General features: G+C 44.7%; 1 protein-coding gene and 1 pseudogene across 1 annotated transcript in view; both read left to right on the forward strand.

Annotated features, from left to right (window-relative positions):
• The window catches only part of ARG2 (arginase 2), a 173,602-nt gene that overhangs the window by 22,001 nt on the left and 129,691 nt on the right, over nucleotides 1–21,910 (forward strand). The window lies entirely within an intron of this gene.
• Nucleotides 1–21,910, forward strand: part of LOC147024105 (uncharacterized) — a 31,996-nt pseudogene that overhangs the window by 3,213 nt on the left and 6,873 nt on the right.

The raw sequence follows: 21,910 nt of genomic DNA on the forward strand, positions 1-21,910 counted from the left end.
AGGGGTCTTTGCCGACTTTCTCAAAGTTAAGTTTCCGGTTGTTATCTGTCCCGTTTTAACTGTATATTTTCTCACCTACATGTTCCTGTGTGTTCCTAGTTCGGTTTTGTTTCAAAAATCATGCTACTTTGTGAGTTTTCGTCACAACCTTGTCTTACCGGGTTCCTTGAGGCCTACTCATCCTTCCCGCCTAGGTGTACGATCATTTTTATTTGTATTCTCTCATTATTACCTTCAATTCCTATTTTTCCCACTTTCCCAATGCACCCCATCCCTCCCAACTAAACACTCTGTTTCTTGTCTTCTCTCCCCGTTAATCCACCGCAACCGCACCTCCTTCAAATTCCCTGCTTTCCTTCCTGAAAGTCCCTGTAATGTCCATCTTGTATTCCCCATGTTCCCCGTCCCATCCCTCTCCCTGACACAGATCTCTGAATGTCTCTGTTCCCCACTGTTTTGTCCTTCCACTCCCACCCCTCTTGTATCATGCCCCCCTTGCTGTGCATTGTGTGTGAGCTCTCATACGAGCCTCGACAAGGTATACAAAAAAAAAAACCCTCGCTCTTTCATGGTACACACACACACACACACACACACACACACACACACACACACACACACACACACACACACACACACACACACACACACACCAAAATTCTCCAGCTTCCCCCTCCCAACTCTGTTTCATCTTCATTTCTCCACCCTCCCCTCCCCAACCACCAATCCTCACTCTTCCCCTCCCAACTTTGTCCCAACTTTTCTCTCCCCCCCTCCCCCCAATTCCAAATCCTCACCCTTCCCCTCCAGCCCTAAGGCATCGATCCCCTCCCCACACTCAAGTCTTCATTTACAGAAACCCGTCTGACTCACTCATCCGTTCAACTCGCAAGTTAAGAAAATAGTTAGAAATAAAAGCAAGCCTCCATAACCTCTGCAGTTAAAGCATTGCTTGAGAGAAAAGATAATTCTGAAAGGTAATTCTATAAGGTTGTAAAGGTTTCCGAAATTATATAGAAATTGTGGGTGAAGTCGGGCAAACTGTCCAACCAATGGGTGGAACTCACACGATCAGACACATTCACGGCTCCTTTTATAGGATAGATAAGTTATTGGATATTTTGATGGTAAAATGGTTTTGCGATGAAATTGTAATACAACGTACAAATATATGGATGTTCAGGATTGATATGGACAGCAAAGGAAACTCCGAGTGTACATTTTCTTCATGCAGTGCATACAGCATATGAGATTGGGAATAGTTATATCCTCTTTATTATGATCAAGTAACTTAGTCAAGATAAAGGAAGAAAGAAGTGCTCTACACTCTGAGCCGTGAATTTTCTGTTCTGCTTGTTTGACTTTCTGTCCTCACGAGCCTTCCTGCTCACTCCTGACATTCTATGTTGAGTAAGTCCTGCAACCAACAGCTGGGGGTTTTCACCCCAGACCATTTCTCCCTTACTTATCTGGTTCAGTGCACATAATTGTGGGTTCCGTGCCTTTGGAGGTTAGTTTATTTGCTGTTTAAGTTATTACCACAATCACCAAAGGTGAAGGAGGTTATGTTTTCACCGCTCTCTGTCTGTTTGGGTGCAGGATATCTCAAAAAGTTGTGGACGGATCCGGATGAAATTTGGTGGGCAGGTTTGGTGTGTGGCACGGATGAACTGATTCGATTTTGGTGAAGATCCAAATACAGATTTTTATTTTTTATTTTTTATTTTTTTAATATCAGTTATTATTTTCATATTAATATTAGTTTTCATATTAGTTAATGTGACAACTATTCGAATTTTAATGTGATTCTTCACCATTGAGAGATGGGAACAAAAACGATATATGGCACGATATCTCAAAAAGTTGTTGACGGATCCGGACGAAACTTGGTGGACACATTGATTGTGTGACAAGGAAGAATTGATTCAATTTTGGTGAAGATCCGAATCCGGATCTGGATATGAGGATTATTTAATTTTAAAGTGATTCTTCACCATTGAGAGATCGGCCAAAAATGATATATAGCATGATATTTCAAAAATGTTCTGGGCCTGATATGTTCTCGTGGATCAGGCATTGTGTGGTGGAGAGATGCGCTCTTCCGAGTGCCCTTCTAGTTCTGTTATGTTTCTTTTATGTTTAACCTCCGCCATCGAAGATCGGAGGTTACTGTTTTCACCCCTTTCTGTTTTTGTTTGTTTGTTTGTTTGTGAACAGTATTACGGAAAAACTCCTCGACAGATTTCGACGAAACTTGGTGGGGGGGGGTTAGGTATGGTCCAAGGATCATGCCATTAGTTTTTGGACTTGGTCCCCCCCCCCCCCAAAAAAAAAATTTTTGCAACTTTTTTTTCCAAAAAAAATTTCGATTTCTTTTTTTTGCATTTCTCCATGTTTTAAGTGATTTCCAACCCCCCCCCCCCAAAAAAAAAAATGTTGGAGAAAAGAACTATAACTGTCAGCACTGTTGACATCATATTTAATGAATAAGATATAAGGTTCATTTGAGTGACCCAGCAGTATTGGCGGCGGAGGTTTTGCACTCTCCCGAGTGCTCCCCCTCTAGTTTTGTCTGTCATTACCCTGAACACGAGAAGCGAAAAGCAGTGTTAAGCAATTGGTTCATGTTCGTCCGTCCGTCTGTCTCTCTTATTAGTTTATGAGAGAGGAACAATGTATTTAAATCAAATATTACATTTTGAACATGAATTGGAAGACAAGTTTGCTGTTTCACTGTATTTTGTCTCTAAATTTGTCCCAATTACGCATGTGCAGAGTGGAGTGAGATTTTTTTTTACTCGGTTTGCCTGTCTGACAGTCAAACAAAATTGAAAATCATTCCACACAGGAAACGTACTGTTTTTAAGGCCGTCATAATGGACACAAATAACAGGCACAGATAACTAATGTAACGTGTTAGATCGGGTGATGTAATTGATACTGGGTAAAATGGTGGTAAAACCCAGAATTCATTTATTTATATGCTTTTTAAACCTTGATTTAAATTTCTTTTTATATTACATACTTGAACATGGTAGAACACAAATTGCCTTTCTTTAATGCTTCCCAAACCATGCTATATATACTCGTCGAAAAAGTTCCTGTGCATCATTTACACTGATATGTGAAATTTGAAATGAAAAACATGTCACGTTGTTTGGTCATATCAATATGTAGTGTTTGAAAAACATGTAATCGACATGAGAACGTCAACACGTGTGTGCTAGACATGTCTCCAGAGGCTCAAAGAGGGGTGCATTCAAAAGTCAGGTAACACTTCAACACTGTATCTGGTGTGACCACCATTTGCATTGACACGCGCTTGGCAAGAATGTCTCATTGAGGACACATGATGGTTAAAGAAGGTTTAGGGTTAGTGGCTGTCATTTCAAATCTCTACCAAGGCCTGCCGCAGTTGGGGCAACGTCGCTGGCTCGTTTTGAAGACTGTGCAATCTTCGTTCAATTTCATCCACACATGTTCTCCGGAGGAAAGATCAGGCGAAACATTAACCTCATCAACACATAGCAAAACGTACTCTGTTTTGGGCCAGGTTTTTTGACCAGGAAGTGTTTTTTTTTTTTTTTAATCTTTTTTTAATTTTTTTTTTTTGTAAGATTTGTTGAACTCAAAGCTTTCCTGTTTCACTTTCTGTTTGAATTTGAAGTATCTTCAGTAATTTTGCGATTTAACTTTGCAGCAAATGTACCCATCGAATAAGGTTAAATATAGCTTGCTTACACGTTTAGATTCTTGAACCTCAACCCATCAACTGTGCCAAAGAGTGTGAAGCTGCAGGATTTTAACCTGAAGCTTTTTATTCCCTTGCTGGCTTTGCAATCCAAATATAGCCGTAGGCATCGGCATGCCCACAGCAACACGTCGTATTGATATCCCAGGCCTTCCATCCAGCCGTTGGATGTATGTAGCCAAATTCCCTCACTTGAGTTTTTTTCTCGGTACTAAGGTTACAATAGCGAGATTTCTGCTTGAACTAGCTGTTGACAATACCATTTTTGTAAAGCTTGCACCAAATACTTACGAAACTATACTGAATGTCTTGTATGGAAATGAGAAATCTGATGAAATTATTGCCTCAAGCAATGACGAGACATTAATGTTGAGGGGGTTGAAGTGCACAGGCAGCCACACGTGGCTTTTTTTTTTTTACCTCTGCCACTGAAGGTAGGAGGTGGTTATGTTTTCACCACAATGCGTTTTCTTTGTCTGTTTGTTTGTGTGCAGGATATCTCCAAAAGTTGTGGACGGATTCAAATGAAATTTTGTGGACAGGTTGGGTGTGTGACAAGGACAAATTGATTCGATTTTGGTGAAGATCTGGATCCGGATCTGACTACGAGAATTTTTTTACGTGATTCTTCACCATTAGGAGATGGGCCCAAAAACGATATATCGCATGATATTTCAAAAAGTTGTGCATGGATTCGGACGAAACTTGGTGGATATGTTGGGTGTGTGACAAGGACAAATTGAATCCATTTTGGTGAAGATCCGAATCTGGATCTGGATACAATAATTACTTAATTTTAAAGTGATTCTTCACCATTGAGCAAAAGAGCCAAAAACGATACAAAGCACCATATTTATCCTCTCTGAAGGAGAGGGTAGTGCATTTAGGCCCGTTTGTTTGTTTGTTTGTTTGTTTGTTTGTTACTTAGCGAAATCTTCGATTTTGTCAAGTATGTTGGTCTGCTCCGTTTGTTGGTTTGTTTGTTTGTTTGTCTGGTCGTCTACAGCCCAAATGGCTGGACCAGTCGTTCTTAAATTTTTAAACCTGATAGGCAATCTACCTGAGACGGTCCACATCCAAACGCCATCTTAATCGGACTAAACGTTGCGACGTGATGTCACACAACGTGAAAACACATTTTTGGACATAACTAGGTGACCGCAAGTCATAGCGACTTCCGGTTGACGCCAAATTAAACTTCATTCAAATATCTAAATGATTACTAAATGCATCTTATTACAAAGTACGCATAGTTTTGGCAAGTGTATGATGTCAAAGTTTTGCCTGTTGACGTCATTTTAAAAAAATATGTACGCTCATGTGCAGCCGAAACTACTTTAGCAATCGTTCTCAAATTTTAACACGTGATAGCCAATCTTGCTGAAATAGTCTGGGATCAAATCACGTCATAATCGCACTTAACGTCACGACGTTACGTCAAAAAAAAGGTGAAAACAAGCTTTTGAACATAACTCGGTGACCGGAAGTAATAGCGACTTCCTGTTGACGCCAAAATAAACTTCAATGGAATATCTAAATGTTTTAAAATGCATGTTAGGACAAATTATGCACAGTTTTGGCAAGCGTATGACGTCAACGTTTTTAGCGATTGGCGTGATTTAAAAACAATTCTATTCGTTCTACAGGTCACAATTCTTAACCGATTTGGATGAAATTTTAAGAGCTGATAGAAATCCACAGTACAAAAAGATCTGTGACTTTTGGTGATGTTCAATATCAGGATCTGGATTCTGCATCACTTTATATTATCGCCCATTATAAACCAATGGGGAATTTTGTGAATTACACACGGCTATTTCTCAAACAGTTTTGCACTTATTATATTGAAACGTATACTGTCTATTTATGCATGTAATATTAACATGTGTACAAAGTTTGATCGAAATTGACCCAAGGTCAAGGTCAGGGTCACCCAAAACATGAAAAACACACATATAAAATATATATTTTTGTTTTACAACATATTTCATACCTGATAACGGGATCGTAAAGCTGGTTGAAAAGCAATGTTCCTCGGTATTTTCAAATATTTTCTACGATCAGAATGAAGGCAACAAGCACCAATGATAAGTTGTTGAATGTCACATGGTGGCTTTAAATGAGTTGAGAAAATTTTCAATCTGCTGCCGTTACCATGACAACGCGCACCTGATAATTGTTGTTTGTGACGTCGCGTCATTTCATTAATGTACGAACAAATAAACACCACACGTTCCATGACATTACAGCTTGGACCACCACATGGAAAGGTCAACTAATTCGCCAAGTGTCGTGCTAAGCACGATTTTTCATTTGTTTGTTTGTCTGTATGTCTGCACAGAACTTAAGTGTTTTTTTCACAACCACTTGTCGGATTGAGATGAAATTTTCACAATCGGAGCAACTACTCATGTATTATGTTTTAATGATAATTATGACGTCATATGCCATGTGGTGTGGCAGCCATGTTGGAAAAACCGAAAAACTTTGGACCTCTGTATCTCTAAAACTGCACCAAGGAAAAAATGGAAACTTAGCACATGGAAAGTATGCTTTTTATGACATCATAGGTGTCTTCATTATGATGTCATGATGTAGAATGCTACATCTGATGAGGGCCATCTCAGGATAAAATGGTCCACAGAAAAAGAATTGATGACATCAGTCATGTGATTCAGCAGCCTTTTTTTTAACCTTCAAAAATCTTCTTCTCTGATGTGGCTGAGCAGATTTAGGCAAAACTTTACACGTATGACCGCCTGTCCACGAGGAACAAAAGGTTCACACATATGATGTCATATTTCACATGGTTTGGCAGCCATTTTGGATTTACTCTGAAAATGATAAATAAAATCTTCTTCTCCAGAACGGCTGGACAGATCGAGGGGAAACTTCACACAAATGTTCCCCAAGTGTTGGGTGTACAAGTTTGCTCAGGAAAAATAGGATTGCCTATCTGAAGCTCACCTGGATCAGGAGCAACAGTCACTCAAACCCCCTGAAGACCTCCTGAGACCCTAAATTTTTTGATGCCTTGAACAAACTTAGATATTTCATGGATGATGAAGGTTGTGGTAAAGTTTCATTTAAATTGTTTGTGTAGTTTTCGAGAAGGAAGCAAATACCTGTTTTGGGGGTCAAGCCCCCCCTCATAGATCCCATTAATGAGTGCAGATTTTGATGCGGTCGATACTTTGGTACATTATGGGTGATGAAGGTTGTGGTCAAGTTTCATTGAAAACGTGTGTGTAGTTTTGGAGAAGAAAGCAAATACCTATTTTGGGGGAGGGGGGGTCAAAAAAACACAGTAGACAAAAGTCCAGGTGAGCTGCTAATTGATAGGTCACATGGTTTGGCAGCCGTATTGGATTGAAGAAAAATATTAAGTAATGTTTTCTCTGGAACCACTTAATCAATCAATGTGAAACTTCACATTTATAATCTAGTACTGATTGGAGTACATGTTTTAAGTTTCAACTTCATTTGGACACATGGTCTGGGAGACAGAATTGTTTAATTTTTTGATGTGGGTTCCTTTTTTTTTTTGTTGTTGTTGTTGGTTTTTTTATTGTTATTATTTTTTGAATAAGGCTCACTTGGCTGTGCCTGGATGGGTTTGAGTGTAGAGGAGTAGTAGCTGAAATGTGAATCCTATCCATCCATTGGGGCCATACTCTGTGCAGAGCATTGGTGCTACCTAAGCAGTCTTCTGGGTATTGGGCACAATCCTGGACAGGTCAGCACTCCGATGCAGGATACTCAAATGGCTCAATCATCCCAGCAAGTTGGTACTCATTTTGCCGACCTCAGAAGGATGACAGGCTGAATCAACCCCACCTGGTATTAATTCAACAGCCAAGCAGGATTTGAACTCAGGACTTTTGGATTCCAAGCCCACCACTCTAAAGGCCCTGTCACACCTTGACAATTTAGCCAGCATATGGCAACGTATCAAAATGTATCTAAAACGCTGGCGTACGCTGAGCTATTTTTTTTTTCAGTTTTGGGCGTATAATAACGTGCTGGACATATGCATAACGTATTTGTAACATAAACAGAACGTTTCGACAACTTATAGATAACTTAGACCAACGAATGCTGAGCGTGTTGTCGGCGTTCACAACTTATGCCCAACAATAGTCTAACTTATGCATAGCGCGCGTCAGCGTATCGCCGATGATCACGTGGCGTAGCCTATTAAAAGGCTGCCACTCGACGATTCAAATCGTAACCACACTAGACATCGAAATGTCAACATCATCTTCATGCCGCAGAAAACTTCGAAGAATGCTGCCAAGAAGTCTCCTGGCCGTGGCATCATCACCCACACCCTCCCCATCACACTCACCTACTATTACTAACATGGACCTCCTACGACTACTACTACTACTACTACTACTGACATGCTCACCTACTACTACTACTGATACTACTGATATGGACATCTACTCAACAAGGAGTCTGGAACACTGACGGGTTCCTCCTGTGAACCCCATTTTTATATACCAATTCCCCTAAACGCTGCCAATACGCCATTATACGGTAGCTGTAAGTTAGAAACACGTTCAGTAAGTTCTGTGGTCGTCCGGAAGACGTCAAATATGTCTACATACGTCAATATGCATTGGAGATACGTTACACATAGGTTCAAAGCACGTTACTCATATGTTAGAAATAAGTTTCGGGTACGCTCGACATTACCTCGACGTATTTCGACTTATGAGTAACTTACAAGTAACTTGTGTCGACGTGTGTCAACGATCGCATAACGTGCCTACAACTTATGGCCAGCGTATGTGGAACGTGTGAGTCATACGCCTAGCACGTCGAGAAATTTTGAGCATTCCCTTAACGTATACAAAACTTACCCATAACATATTCGACGTGTGCCAGCGTATTCTCCAAATTTTTCATACGTCGGCATACGCTGGCTAAAATGTCAAGGTGTGACAGGGCCTTAACCCTGAAGCCAACACCAGGGATAATCCTATCCAGGTTCCTCCTGATGACTTCATCTTTGCTTTTTGCTTGTTTGGGTTCCTTCTGATGACTTAAATGCAGGACTCGTACCTATTTGTTCTTCCATTTGATCTGAATTGAATTAATTTTAATCCCATTCTGAATTCAATTGTACAGTAATAAAAAAACGTCATGGGTCAGGGTCAGTTGTCTGATCAATGTGGGACGTCTTGGTACCCGGTCATCGCTGCCAGCAGTTATAAAGTGGCAATTCTAATTATGTCTTATTAATTATGTAGCACACCAGTACACAAGTGCCACACAAAATACACGACACAAAACAAGTCCTGGTGAGGGTCTGCAATGTCTAATTGCTCTTTTTCTTGTTCAAAAATTTATTCCGCCCAATATGTTCTCTTGGACCTGGTGTTACGTGGCGGCGGTATGCACTCCACCGAGTGCCCTTCTATTTCTTACTGTTACTCTTATTTTTACTCTTACTGCAGCTGTTATTCTTCCTCTTACACCCCCAGCTCAGTAAGAATAAAAGCATGCATACTCTTATTGTTAGTTAGTCGTCATATTACTGTTACTCTTCGTATTACTACTACTCTTCCTGTTACTCTTACTCTTGCTGTTATTGTTGCTGATATTCTTATTCTTGATGTTGTTGTTACTGTTATTGTTCCTGTTACTCTTCGTCTTACTATTACTCTGTCTTAATGCTACTGTTATTACCTCAGCCACTGAAGGTTTTCATCCCTGTCTGTTTGTCTCTGAGCAAGATATCTCCAAAAGTTGTGTACAGATATGGATGATGTTTATTGGACTGGTTGGGTGTGTGAAAAGACAAATTGATTCGATTTTGGTGACAATCTGCATCTGGATACTCGAATTTTAAAAGTGATTCTTCACCATTAAGAGATGTGGCCACAAATGATGTATAGCATGACATTTCAAAAAGTTGTGGATGAGTTGGTTATGTGATGAGAAGAAGCCAATTAGATTTTGGTTCAGTTTTGGATCCAGACCCGACCTATCAGTGGGACACAAAACGTAAACTGTTCAGCCTGGCAGAGGTATGCACGCCACCGAGTGCCGTTCTAGTTTGTCTGTGTTTGCCAGACAGTAAAGAGTTGTGTCTTGTAAGGTACTACTTATTGCCTTGCCAGAACAAAATGAACTCTGCTCATTGTAAAATAAAAAAGATGCTTTATTTTAACAATCTGTGATTATGAGCAGAATCAAATAGATTACATATTGTTGTGGAAATGGCTCCCAATGGGATAAAGATGTTTATTACAGCATAATTATTTCCATAAAGTGAATGTCTTACATCAGCAACACATATCTCATATCACAAGTATAGTCCGGGAGCCAACCGATCAAAATTAAAAAAAAATTGCCCGGTCTGCTATAAAATTTTTGTGTTGATTTTCATAAAGAGACACCCTTTGAGTATATGAAAACCAATGTTGGCAATGGTGAAACTCTTGCGCAACAACACAGTCAACACTTTTGCGAGCCCCCTCTGATGACAAAATGTTGGCAAAAGCGAAGATGTAGGATGGGGGTATGGGTAATTCATATTGTCCTAAAATCATAACCACTAAACCTATATACACAAATGACCCCTCATATTCAAGAGGAGTTCATTTCCTATATCACAATTGGTGTAGATTTAACCTACCTACAATTGACAAGGTTATATGTCAAACAACAAAAGATTTATGCAACTCAGAAATGCTTGACTATCAATGGGGTCAGGAACAAGAACATACTTTTACATGCCATGGTTTTAAGGAAGATAAAATTAGAAATGGATTAACACAATATTGTGACATTAAACATCCTCTTCAGAGGAAGAGTCACTCTCTGAAACAACTCCACCACATGAACCTCTCTGACCAAGGCATATGCATGTCACTCAGCAAGGCACAGCAGCCTTTTTGCATGAACATCGTTTCAGACATTTGGATAATTTGCACATGCAAGACACAGTTTTGTCTATGTTTGGCTTGGCTGGCTTAGACATGAGAATTGGGACCAGTTTTCCATTAATAAGGGTTCTGCCAAATGTTGTGGCTGGGGGAAGTGCTCGGTCACTGAGATGTGCACGTCTATACAGAAGCAATTGATACAATGCTCTTAAAACAAGGAAGTAAAACGCATCTTCTGTTGCTGGCAGTGACCTAAGGTCTAATTTTGAAGAGACAAACATATGCTGCCTGAGGGTATCCAAACAGCTGAACCCTTTTTGGCCATGCAGAGCAGTCCAGTATACTCTGGCCTCATCAATGACACATTCTGTTGCTGCCATTTCACTATCTCTTCCAAAATCAACAAGGTGGGGAAGGTTTCCTATCAGTCCCAGAGAAACCTGTGCCGCTCTTCTTTTCACAGGAACACAGGCATCATCCCAACTGACTGGAAGAGGGGCCTTGTTGTCCCTCTCTGGAAAGGGAAGGGTGATCGCCAAGACTGCAACAACTACCGAGGGGTGACGCTGCTCTCAGTGCCGGGCAAGGTCTTTGCTCGGATAATTCTAGATAGGGTTCGCCACCATCTGCTTGAGCACCAGCGTCCAGAACAGTCAGGCTTTACACCAAAGAGGTCAACGATTGACCGTATCCTTGCACTTCGTGTCCTCACCGAACGCAGACGAGAGTTTCGGCAGGGGCTGCTTGCAGCCTATGTTGATCTCTGTAAAGCGTTCGATTCAGTGAATCGGGATGTCCTCTGGAGAATTCTTGGTCTTCGTGGGGTGCCACCGAAACTGATCGATCTGATGTCTGAACTCTACTCTGGTACTGAGAGTGCTGTGGAGTGTGGTGGTACCATCTCTGACTTATTTCCAGTTGTTACTGGAGTTCGTCAGGGATGTGTACTTGCCCCCACACTTTTCAGCACTTGTATGGACTGGATTTTAGGGAGGATGTCGGAGAGATAAAGTTGCGGTGCATCATTTGGCAATGTCAAGATCTCGGACCTTGATTTTGCAGATGATGCAGTCATCTTTGCGGAGACTTTAGACATCCTCTTGGGGGCCCTCGAGGTGCTGAATGAGGAGTCGGAGCCGTTGGGATTACGGATTTCTTGGGTCAAAACTAAGATCCAGGCTTTCGGTGACATCTTGGATGCTGCTGTCCTGTCTGTGTCTGTTTGTGGTGAGGATGTTGAGGTCGTGGATAGATTCACTTACCTTGGCAGTGATATTCATGTCTCCGCAGGTTGTGAGCCGGAGGTCAATAGACGTCTGGGTCGGGCCTGGGGAGTCATGGGTTTACTGGATCATGGGGTGTGGCGCTGCCGGTACCTGTGCGGGAGGACGAAAGTCCGAGTCTTCAGGTCCTTGGTACTTCTAGTCTTGCTCTATGGGTGCGAGACTTGGACTTTGACCAAGGATCTGAGACGGAGACTTAATTCCTTTGGTACCAGGTCTCTTCGAAGAATCCTTGGCTATCGCTGGTCGGATTTTGTGTCCAACGAGCGGTTGCTGAGAGAGACTCGGATGAGATTTGTTACCTGCATAGTCCGTGAGCGTCAGCTGCGGCTGTATGGACATGTGGCTCGTTTTCCTGACGCTGATCCTGCTCACCAGATTCTCTCAGCGAGGCAGTCTCATGAGTGGAGGAGGCCAGTGGGCCGACCATGTGCCTCATGGTTGCAGCAGGTTGACCATCATCTCAAGGAGATGGGGATGGGCCTGGCATCTGCCTGGGGGATGGCCAGACGGAGGCCCCTGGAGTACCGGCGGAAAGTGGACGCAGCGACGCGCTGTTCTGGCACATGCTCCCATACCTGACCTGACCTCTTCTTTTCCCCTTCTGAATGAGTAGCTCACTGTGTCACATCCACACAACACATATGTGCACAGAAGTGTGGCTGCGACATCAAGAGGATTTTCTGGTACTTCTTGCTCAACACTTCTACCAGCTCATGAATAGGTAGGTATTGATTCTGCCGTTGTATCCAGAGTTCTTGCAATGTGTTCAAGCAGCAGAAGTGATATATACACAGCATAATTATGTCTGTATCTGTTGCATGCACAACAGCTCAATGGTGATCAGGATATTCCACACAATATGCAAGATGAGCAATAATCCTTGTGTCTGCCTCTTCATGTTCTTCACAAGGTAAGTCCAGAACTGAACTTGATGCTGATGTGATGGAAAGAGTGTGACCTTTGTTTTCCATCATACCACCAAGAATGATGGTCACTCCATCCGGAATAGCTTCAGGACTCTCACAAAGGGAAGTGCCAATGAAGTTCTGAAGATTTCCTTTATTTCTTGGATTCTTCATGAGTAAATTCCAGTCCGGAATTTCTAGACTCTTGGATGGTGAGAATTGTCTTGCCTGGTCTGTCTGGTTTCTCCTCTGCTGCTCATGACCCTTCAAAGTATGGCTATCATCAAAATCATCCTGATCACCAATGATGTTGACACAGTTGCACATTTCAGGTTTGAACTGAAGGAGCTTGCGAAGATACAGCTGGGGAAGTTCACCAAATGTTTTTGCACCCATTTTTTGGTATTTATTTACAAATGCCATTGTGTCTACCAGATAAACTGTGTATAGGTCACTCTGTGGTAATGATGGCAGCTGTAAAACAACATCCTGCTCAGCTTCAGCAATTAGCACTGCCACGAAATCAGACTTGTTGCCTTTGCGCATTACAAACCCCTGTGCTAAGCGTGGATCAACCTCAAACAGGGATGATGGATAGTCTGTCCACTCATGGGAAAATGCAATCTGTCTTGTGACTGGGTCGGCATCTCGATAGAAACACAGCACACGTGTAGTTGCAGTCTCATCTTGATAGATCCTGATTAAACTCTGTTTCCTTGATGGGTTTGATTTCTTCTGTGAGGAGAAAGTTACCAGCTTCAGTGGTTCAATCTTAATAGAGACCACCTCTTCTGCTTTCATAATGGCTTCCATGCCCTTAGCTTGAGCATGGACCAAGACTTTCGCAGCATCCTTCTCACCAGTTGCTCTATTGAGCAGATCCACTTGGTTGTTACACTGGAATGGGTTTATCATCTGCTGGCATATCACTTTCTTGATCTCCTCAACATGCATATGTTCTTCTGTTGCCTGCTTATGTGTTTCTCCATGATGAGTAGATTCCTGTTGGCCTAGATTAGCCATAGACTTTATGTTCTCTGATACAGCTGTGAGAAATGGTTCTGTCTTCACATATTTATCTCGAGCAGCTGGTGCCTGAGATATGCCTTTGAACAGAGATGTCTTCCCTTCATTGTTATATGTCTGCTCCAGGGCCATGTCACTCCAAACACCATTGAATTTTCCTTTGGAAGAGTGAACTGTGAAGTACCCAACCTGGATCTAGCAAACCTTAACCGAACTGTGTTCAATAGAGTAAGAAGATTTTGGGGGTAGGGGTAACTTTGGTTGACAAAAATGTTAATTTTCTCTTTAAAAATTGATAGAACTCACTCAAATTTGCTGTTTTAATTAGCCATGGATACCATGTTCATATCACATTAAGAGAAATTAGTATTCTAATGCAGCATCTGCCTATGATAAGAAAAGTTCTAAAGGCCATCTTCAAAAAACGTTATTTTTAAGGCATTTTTCACAAAATTATGTACTTTTACGAGGTTTACTTCCACAAAGGCAATTTTTTTTGTCATTTTACAATGCACTGATTGAATTCTTACATTTAGTTCACATTTATTTTTCATGAATGTGATTTTTTAATTTTTTTAGAAATTTTATTGACAATTGCTGTTTTATCAAATTTTTCAAATCTTCCTCAAACAAAAACGTCCGCCAAAATTTTTCGCAAGAGCTTATGAATTGCCAACATTGGTTTTCATGAACTGCAAACATATATCTAAACATCCTGGGGGTGTAAAATTTTATAGCAGAGGCTGTAAGGTCCAACCCTAAAACAGCCTCGTACACAGGTTGGCTCCCGGACTAGTAATTTACTTTACATTTATGCCAAAGTTAGATGTCTATCCACCCCTATGTCTGTTTGTTTCTAAAAGTATCAAGCCATTTGACCCGACTTATTGAAGTGTCACCATTTGGAATCTGTTATCAATGTCCTTTTAGCATTTGGGTGGGCCCTCAGTCCATAGTTCAGGCGAAAAAAAGGGGCTCCACCATCTGCAGCAGCAGAACCATCGGGTGCAGGTCATGAAGGGGTCGCTCCGCCCACCAGTACGATCGGCATCCAATGGTGAGCAGAGAGGGGCATGGGATCAGGTCAGGTCAGGTATGGGAGCATGTGCCAGAACAGCGCGTCGCTGCGTCCACTTTCCGCCGGAACTCCAGGGGTCTTCGTCTGGCCATCCCCCAGGCAGATGCCAGGCCCATCCCCATCTCCTTGAGATGATTGTCAACCTGCTGCAACCACAAGGCATGTGGTCGGCCCACTGGCCTCCTCCACTCATGAGACTCCCTCGCTGAGAGAATCTGGCGAGCAGGATCAGCGTCAGGAAAACGAGCCACATGTCCATACAGCCGCAACTGACGCTCACGGACTATGCAGGTAACGAATCTCATCCGAGTTTCTCTCAGCAACCGCTCGTTGGACACAAAATACGACCAGCGATAGCCAAGGATTCTCCGAAGAGACCTGGTACCAAAGGAATTAAGTCTCCATCTCAGATCCTTGGTCAGAGTCCAAGTCTCGCATCCATAGAGCAAGACTGGAAGTACCAAGGACCTGAAGACTCGGACGTTCGTCCTCCCACACAGGTACCGGCAGCGCCACACCCCATGATCCAGTGAATCCATGACTCCCCAGGCCCGACCCAGACGTCTATTGACCTCTGACTCGCAGCCAGCAGAGACATGAATATCACCGCCAAGGTAAGTGAATCTCTCCATGACCTCAACATCCTCACCACAAACAGACACAGACAGGACAGCAGCATCCAAGATGTCACCGAAAGCCTGGATCTTAGTTTTGATCCAAGAAACCCGTAATCCCAGCTGCTCCGACTCCTCATTCAGCACCTCGAGGGCCCCCAGAAGGATGTCTAAAGTGTCCGCAAAGATGACTGCATCATCTGCAAAGTCAAGGTCCGAGTTCTTGACATTCCCAAACGATGCACCGCAGCTAGATCTCTCCGACATCCTCCCTAAAACCCAGTCCATACAAGTGCTGAAAAGTGTGGGGGCCAGTACACACCCCTGACGAACTCCAGTAACAACTGGAAATAAGTCAGAGATGGTACTTCACCACCACACTTCTCAGTACCAGAGTAGAGTTCAGACATCAGATCGATCAGTTTTGGTGTCACCCCACGAAGACCAAGAATCCTCCAGAGGACATCCCGATTCACTGAATCGAACGCTTTACAGAGATCAACATAGGCTGCAAGCAGCCCCTGCCGAAACTCTCGTCTGCGTTTGGTGAGGACACGAAGGGCAAGGATACGGTCAATCGTTGACCTCTTTGGTGTAAAGCCTGACTGCTCTGGACGCTGGTGCTCAAGCAGATGGTGGCGAACCCGATCAAGAATTATCCGAGCAAAGACCTTGCTTGGCACTGAGAGCAGCGTCACCCCTCGGTAGTTGTTGCAGTCTTGGCAATCACCCTTCCCTTTCCAGAGAGGGACAACAAGGCCCCTCTTCCAGTCAGTTGGGATGATGCCTGTGTTCTAGGCAGAGCACAAAACTGCATGCAACTACACGAGTGCAGCATTTCCACCAGCCTTGAGAAGTTCAGCATGGATGCCACAGATCCCTGGAGCATTGCCCCGTTTTAACTGGTTCACCGCAGCCCGTGTTTCCACAAGCGAAGGTGGACCACAGTTGATTTGAGGGTCAGCAACAGGGATTGTAACACCCTTGACGTCCAACTCGACAGCTGGGGGATCAGCCTGGTACAACTGCTCAAAGTAACCGGCCCAGCGGGCCTTCACTTCAGACTCCTCTGTCAAGAGCCTACCACTCTCCGCTCGAACTGCAGTGCTCCGAGGGATGGGCTTGGATGAACGCAATGCGCGAATTCCCCTGTAAGCGGGACGAGAATCACCTGTCCACAGGTGATGCTCTACCCCCTCACAGATTCCTCGCACATCGGCCTCCTTGTCCACCCTCAGTGCACGTACAGTTTTACGCCTCAGCTCCCTGAACAGCTCAGCTCTGCCATTCAGCCTGGCCCTGCGACTCTGGTTAATGGTATCCAGTGTCCCTTGAGAGACAACATTCTTCTTTGCCCTGCGATGAGCTCCAAGACATCCACCGGCAACATCAAGGACGGTGGTCTTGAAGGCACTCCACAACTCTTCAGGACCCCCCAAAGCACCCAGACCCCCCAAGTGTCCACTCAGCCTGTCCGCAAACTCCTCAGCTCCTCTCTCATCCCTGAGCTTGCCAACATCCAGCCTAGGCTGGGATGGTACCATTCTCCAGGATTTAAGGTGCAGCTTTAGAGTTGCTACAACAAGCCTGTGGTCAGTATTGAGGAACTGAGCACTCCGGTAGACCCTGCAGTTCTGGATCATCCTCCAACGACCGTCAATGAGGACATGGTCAATCTCCTTTGCCACACCGCCAGCGTTGGAATACCAAGTCCAGCGATGAGCTTGTGGGCGCTGAAACCATGAATCAGCCACCCTAAGTCCATGACTTCTTGCAAAGTCAAGGAACTTAGTGCTATTCTGGTTCATAGTTCCTGACCCATGGGGACCAACACACACCTCATAACCATCCCTATCAGTTCCAGTCGATGCATTGAAATCCCCCAAGACTAGAAGTGTATCTCGTCTGGGGCACTGATCAACCACAGACTCGAGCGTGGCGTAGAATGCATCCTTCACGGTGAGATCACTCGCCTCAGTCGGAGCATAAACAGAGACCAGGGAAATGACACCTAAGGAGTGACGAATCCTTAATCTCATAATATGCTCATTGACCGGTGTTACCTCAATTATCATTGGGGTCAGCTTATTGGACACAGCTACAGCAACTCCTTGGGTATGGTAACCATCAGAGCGACCAGACCAATAGTAGGTGTAACCACCCACCATTATCTCGCCGCAATCCGGTCTCCGAACCTCAGAGAGAGCTGCAATCCCGATGTCCAAACTCTTGAGCTCAGATGATAACAGAGACAGGTGATCATCCTCTCTTAGGGATAGGACATTCCAGGCACCCACCCGAAGGGACCGCCTCAGGTTAACCCAAGGAGACCGCCGTCTGGTGGACGACACCTCAGCACCACTCCGACACACTCTCCCGCAATCTGACCCAGGGATGTTACCCCTTGGTTTCCCTCCTATCATCAAAGATCGGGGGTCCCGAAGGCTTTGCCCCAATCTCGTCATCCGGTGAGCTGCCCTGCCAAGGGAAGCTTCACAGGAGGTACTCCCACGGAGCGGGTTTTCAGATTTTTTTGCGTTTTGCGGAATGAAGGGTTTTACGGTGGCCGGAGTGCAAATCCTGCCACCAACCTCCTAATGAAAGTAACCCAACTGCAGGCGGACGTCCGCAGACACAGTTGGGCACTAGATATGGATGGCCGTTGGCTCACAAGGAGCTCCTCCGCCCTTTGACAGGTTTTGTTTTTAATCCTGCTGGGTGTCCATATCCAAACACCCTCCTCTCCAGAAAATCTGGTAGGGGAAACAGTTTAGTCGCCGACAACCCGACCATGGAACAGGTTAGTACAGGTTTACATGGTACCTGTAGCAGGTCACAGATTGAACCTGACCTGACCTGCATGGGCATGGGATGTCACGGTGTAAAGTGGGGGCCAGAGACAATAAAAACCCATGCATCAGGTGGGATTAAAGCAGATGCCTGGGATCCATTTGAGGAAAAGCTGCGGAGCCCAGAAAGGAAGACATCCCACCTAGCATTGCTCATGCTGCAGAAAGCCATGCCCCCGATTCAATTGGTCATGCCTCTCCTACTCATCTGAAGGGCATCATTGTGAGTGGACAAGTTCCTACACAGCCTCGAACAAGCCTGATTCCTGGATTCAGTTCACCTCCCCTCCACCAGCTCTGAGTTTTTGGGTTTTTTTGTATACATTGTCGAGGCTCGTATGAGAGGGAACACACGGACACACAGCAAGGGGGGGCCTGAGACAAGAGGGGTGGGAGTGGGAAGGACAAAACAGTGGGGAACAGGGACATTAGGAGATCTGTCGAAGGGAGGGGGCGGGGAACATGGGGAATAGAAGATGGGCATTACAGGGACTTTCAGGAAGGAAAGCAGGGAATTTGAAGGAGCTGAGCTTGGGGTGGATTAACAGGGGTAGAAAAGATAGAGGATTTGGATGGGGGACGATAACAGGTGGTGGTGAACAGCTGTTTTGAAGGCCTGGAGGGAAGAATGGGATTGAATAGAGTGAGAGAGTTTATTCCAAAGGTGGGAAAAAAGAGGAATGAAGGAGTGAAGGCGAGCAGTGATTCGTGATTTTGGTAGTTTTACCAGAAGGGGGTTGCTGGCAGACCTTGAGTGCCCTGCGGAAATATGGTGGGGTCAAAATGCAGACAGAGCAGTGGGGGGGGGGAGACTGGAGAGGAGACGGTAGAAGACAGAAAGACTACTTTACCTGCCTGTGGTGAGAAAGTAAGAGGCCCAAAGACTCAGCCTCATCGCAGGAGATGCCAATGATCCGAAATGCTTTGGTTTCCACAGTGTGAAGTCGAGAAACTTGGGAGGCAGGAGCACCAGCTCACAGTGGAGAGCAGTACTCCATCAGGCTGTGGACGAAAGCTTTGTAAGTGGTCAGGAGCTCAGGTGTGCCGAGGAAGGACTTTGCACGACGGAGGAATCCCAGTCGGCGAGTGGTTTTGGAGGCCAGGTTGGAAATGTGGCTTTCCGAGGAAAGATCATGGCAGATGGTGAGACCCAGAATCTTGAAAGAAAGGACTCTTCCAGAGGATTGTTGATAAATTGGATGGGTGCAGGGGGGTGGGGGTGGTTCCAAACGGTCCTTTCGGAGAGATAAAGTGAGAGTGTGAGATTTGTCCGGATTGAAAGACATGCTCCACGTGTTGGACCAGTTTGTGATTTTATCCAGATCTGCAGTGAGTGAAGAAGCTGCTGCATGCCGTTCTGAGGGATGCCAGAGGGTGGAGTCATTGGCAAAGAGATATAGAGGATTTTCCAGAGAGTCGGAGAGATCATTGATGAAAAGCAGAAAAAGAACAGGGCACAGAACGCTGCCTTGAGGAACTCCAGCCTGGTCAGAAAGAGGGGATGAAAGAATTCCATTTAGGGCCACACGTTGACTGCGACAGGAGAGGAAGTCTGCGAGCCATGATTGGAGATTGCCTTGGGTCCCATAGGAAGAGAGTTTGGTGAGCAGGGCAGGGTGCCAGACCGTGTCAAAAGCACACGATATATCTCGGGATACGGCTCTGATTTCATGTCCTGCATTGACGACCTCCATCCATTGTTGGGAGAGCAGAAGCAGCATATCCAGGGTAGAGTGACCTGGTCTGAAACCAAAGTGATGATCGGAAATCAAGCCATTGGAGAAGAGGAAGAATTCAAGTCTGAAGCGATGATGGATTCCATAACCTCGCTGATGATTGGGAGAAGGCTGGATGGTCTGTAGTTGCAGGGATCTGTTTTTGCACCTTTTTTATGCAGGGCAGTAATGTTTGCTGATTTCCAAGCAGATGGCAGATGCCCTTGAGCAAATGAGATGGTGAATAGAACAGAGACAGGGTGAGAACGAGCAGAGGAGCAGGTTGTTAGGACACGTGGGCTGATGCCGTCTGGACGGGTTGTAGAATCTGAGTCGAGGTTTGCCAGCAAGCTCTCCACCTTTTCATGAGAAAAAAAGACCCAGAGTCCAGGGACAGTTGGGTGCGAATGGGTAAGGTGGGTACAGAAATTGATGGGTTTTGGAAATAAGATTTCAATTCAAACACCGAGATTAGGCATTCAGCCTTTTCACGTGCGGTATCAGCAGTGCGGCCATTTGAGGTAAGTGAGGGAATGGAGATGGAACATACACCAGAAACAGATTTAATTTGATGCCACCAGGATTTAGAGAAGGGAGAGAGGTTTGAAAGATCAGACTTGAGCTTCGAAAAATGTTGTTTTCTGGCTCTCCTGAGGGTAGATACACACTTGTTCCAAGCTTTATGGAAGGAACTGAGATTACCCTCAGTTGGGTTTGCTTTCCTTGAGGCAAAGGCAAGTTGTTTCAGGACAACTGCCTCGCCACAAGCTTCAATGAACCATGGGCGGGAGGAAGGTTAGGTCAACTGAAGACGAGAGGGGATAAATCTGTGCATGAGGGAGAGCAAGTTTCTTTGAAAAAATTTCCAGGATGAGTTGATATTGGAGAAAGTAGCGATGGGAGATCAGTCTGTAAGTTTGATGGCTGCTAGGAGACCCTGCCAGTTGGCTTGAGTGAAATGCCAGACTCGACGGCGCTGAGGTGGTTCTGTGATAACAGCCAGAGAGATGTCCACTTTGACAAGCACGTGGTCAGAAGAACCGATTGGAGCGGATGAAGAACAACAGATATTTTCAGGGAAATTTGTCAAAATCAGATCCAGAAGAGATGGGGCACCCTTGGTTGAGATCCGGGTCGGGAAATTGACCGATTGAGTCAGTCCCAATGAGTTGCAGAAAGCTTTTGCTGAAGTGCCATGACAGGTGAGAGAGGTGCCCGCAACTAGTTAACTGGCACGATGACAATTGAAGTCACCACATATGAGGAAGAGAGAGTTTGGATGAGAAGATAGAAGTTGGTCCATGTTTTCCGATGGGTGAGGTGTAAATGTTGTCATCGCTGTTCGGTGGACGGTGCAGTACACATATAAACATGAGGTGGGAGTGGAGGGAAGCCGCAGCCAGAGGTATTCCTGGGGGTGTGGGGGAGTGAGGGCAGTGGATGGAGAGGGAGGAATAGAGTCTTTGATGAAGAGAGGAACTCCTCCACCAGGTCGAGGCTCAGGTCTGTCATACCGGAGGGAGTAACCAGAGAGAGAAACTTGGGAGTCAGAGACGTCTTGATGGAGGAAAGTTTCTGTTTGGCAGATTATGTCTCGTTTGTCAGTGGCAACCTGCATGGAAAGATCTGAAAGGTTTGAGTGAAGGCCCCAGGTATTTGAAGGCCACACTGTTAATGAAGAGGGAGGGGAGGAGGCTTTGGGTGCAGTGGGTGAGAGGGGAGGGGGAGGGTAGGACATGGGAGGAGAGGGGAGGTAAGGAGGGTTGTTGAAAGAGTGTGGGGGATTG

The sequence above is a fragment of the Eptatretus burgeri genome, chromosome 7 (genome assembly GCF_056783735.1).
Source record: "Eptatretus burgeri isolate ZD-2024b chromosome 7, Ebu_testis_v1, whole genome shotgun sequence".
Taxonomy (NCBI): Eukaryota; Metazoa; Chordata; class Myxini; order Myxiniformes; family Myxinidae; genus Eptatretus; species Eptatretus burgeri.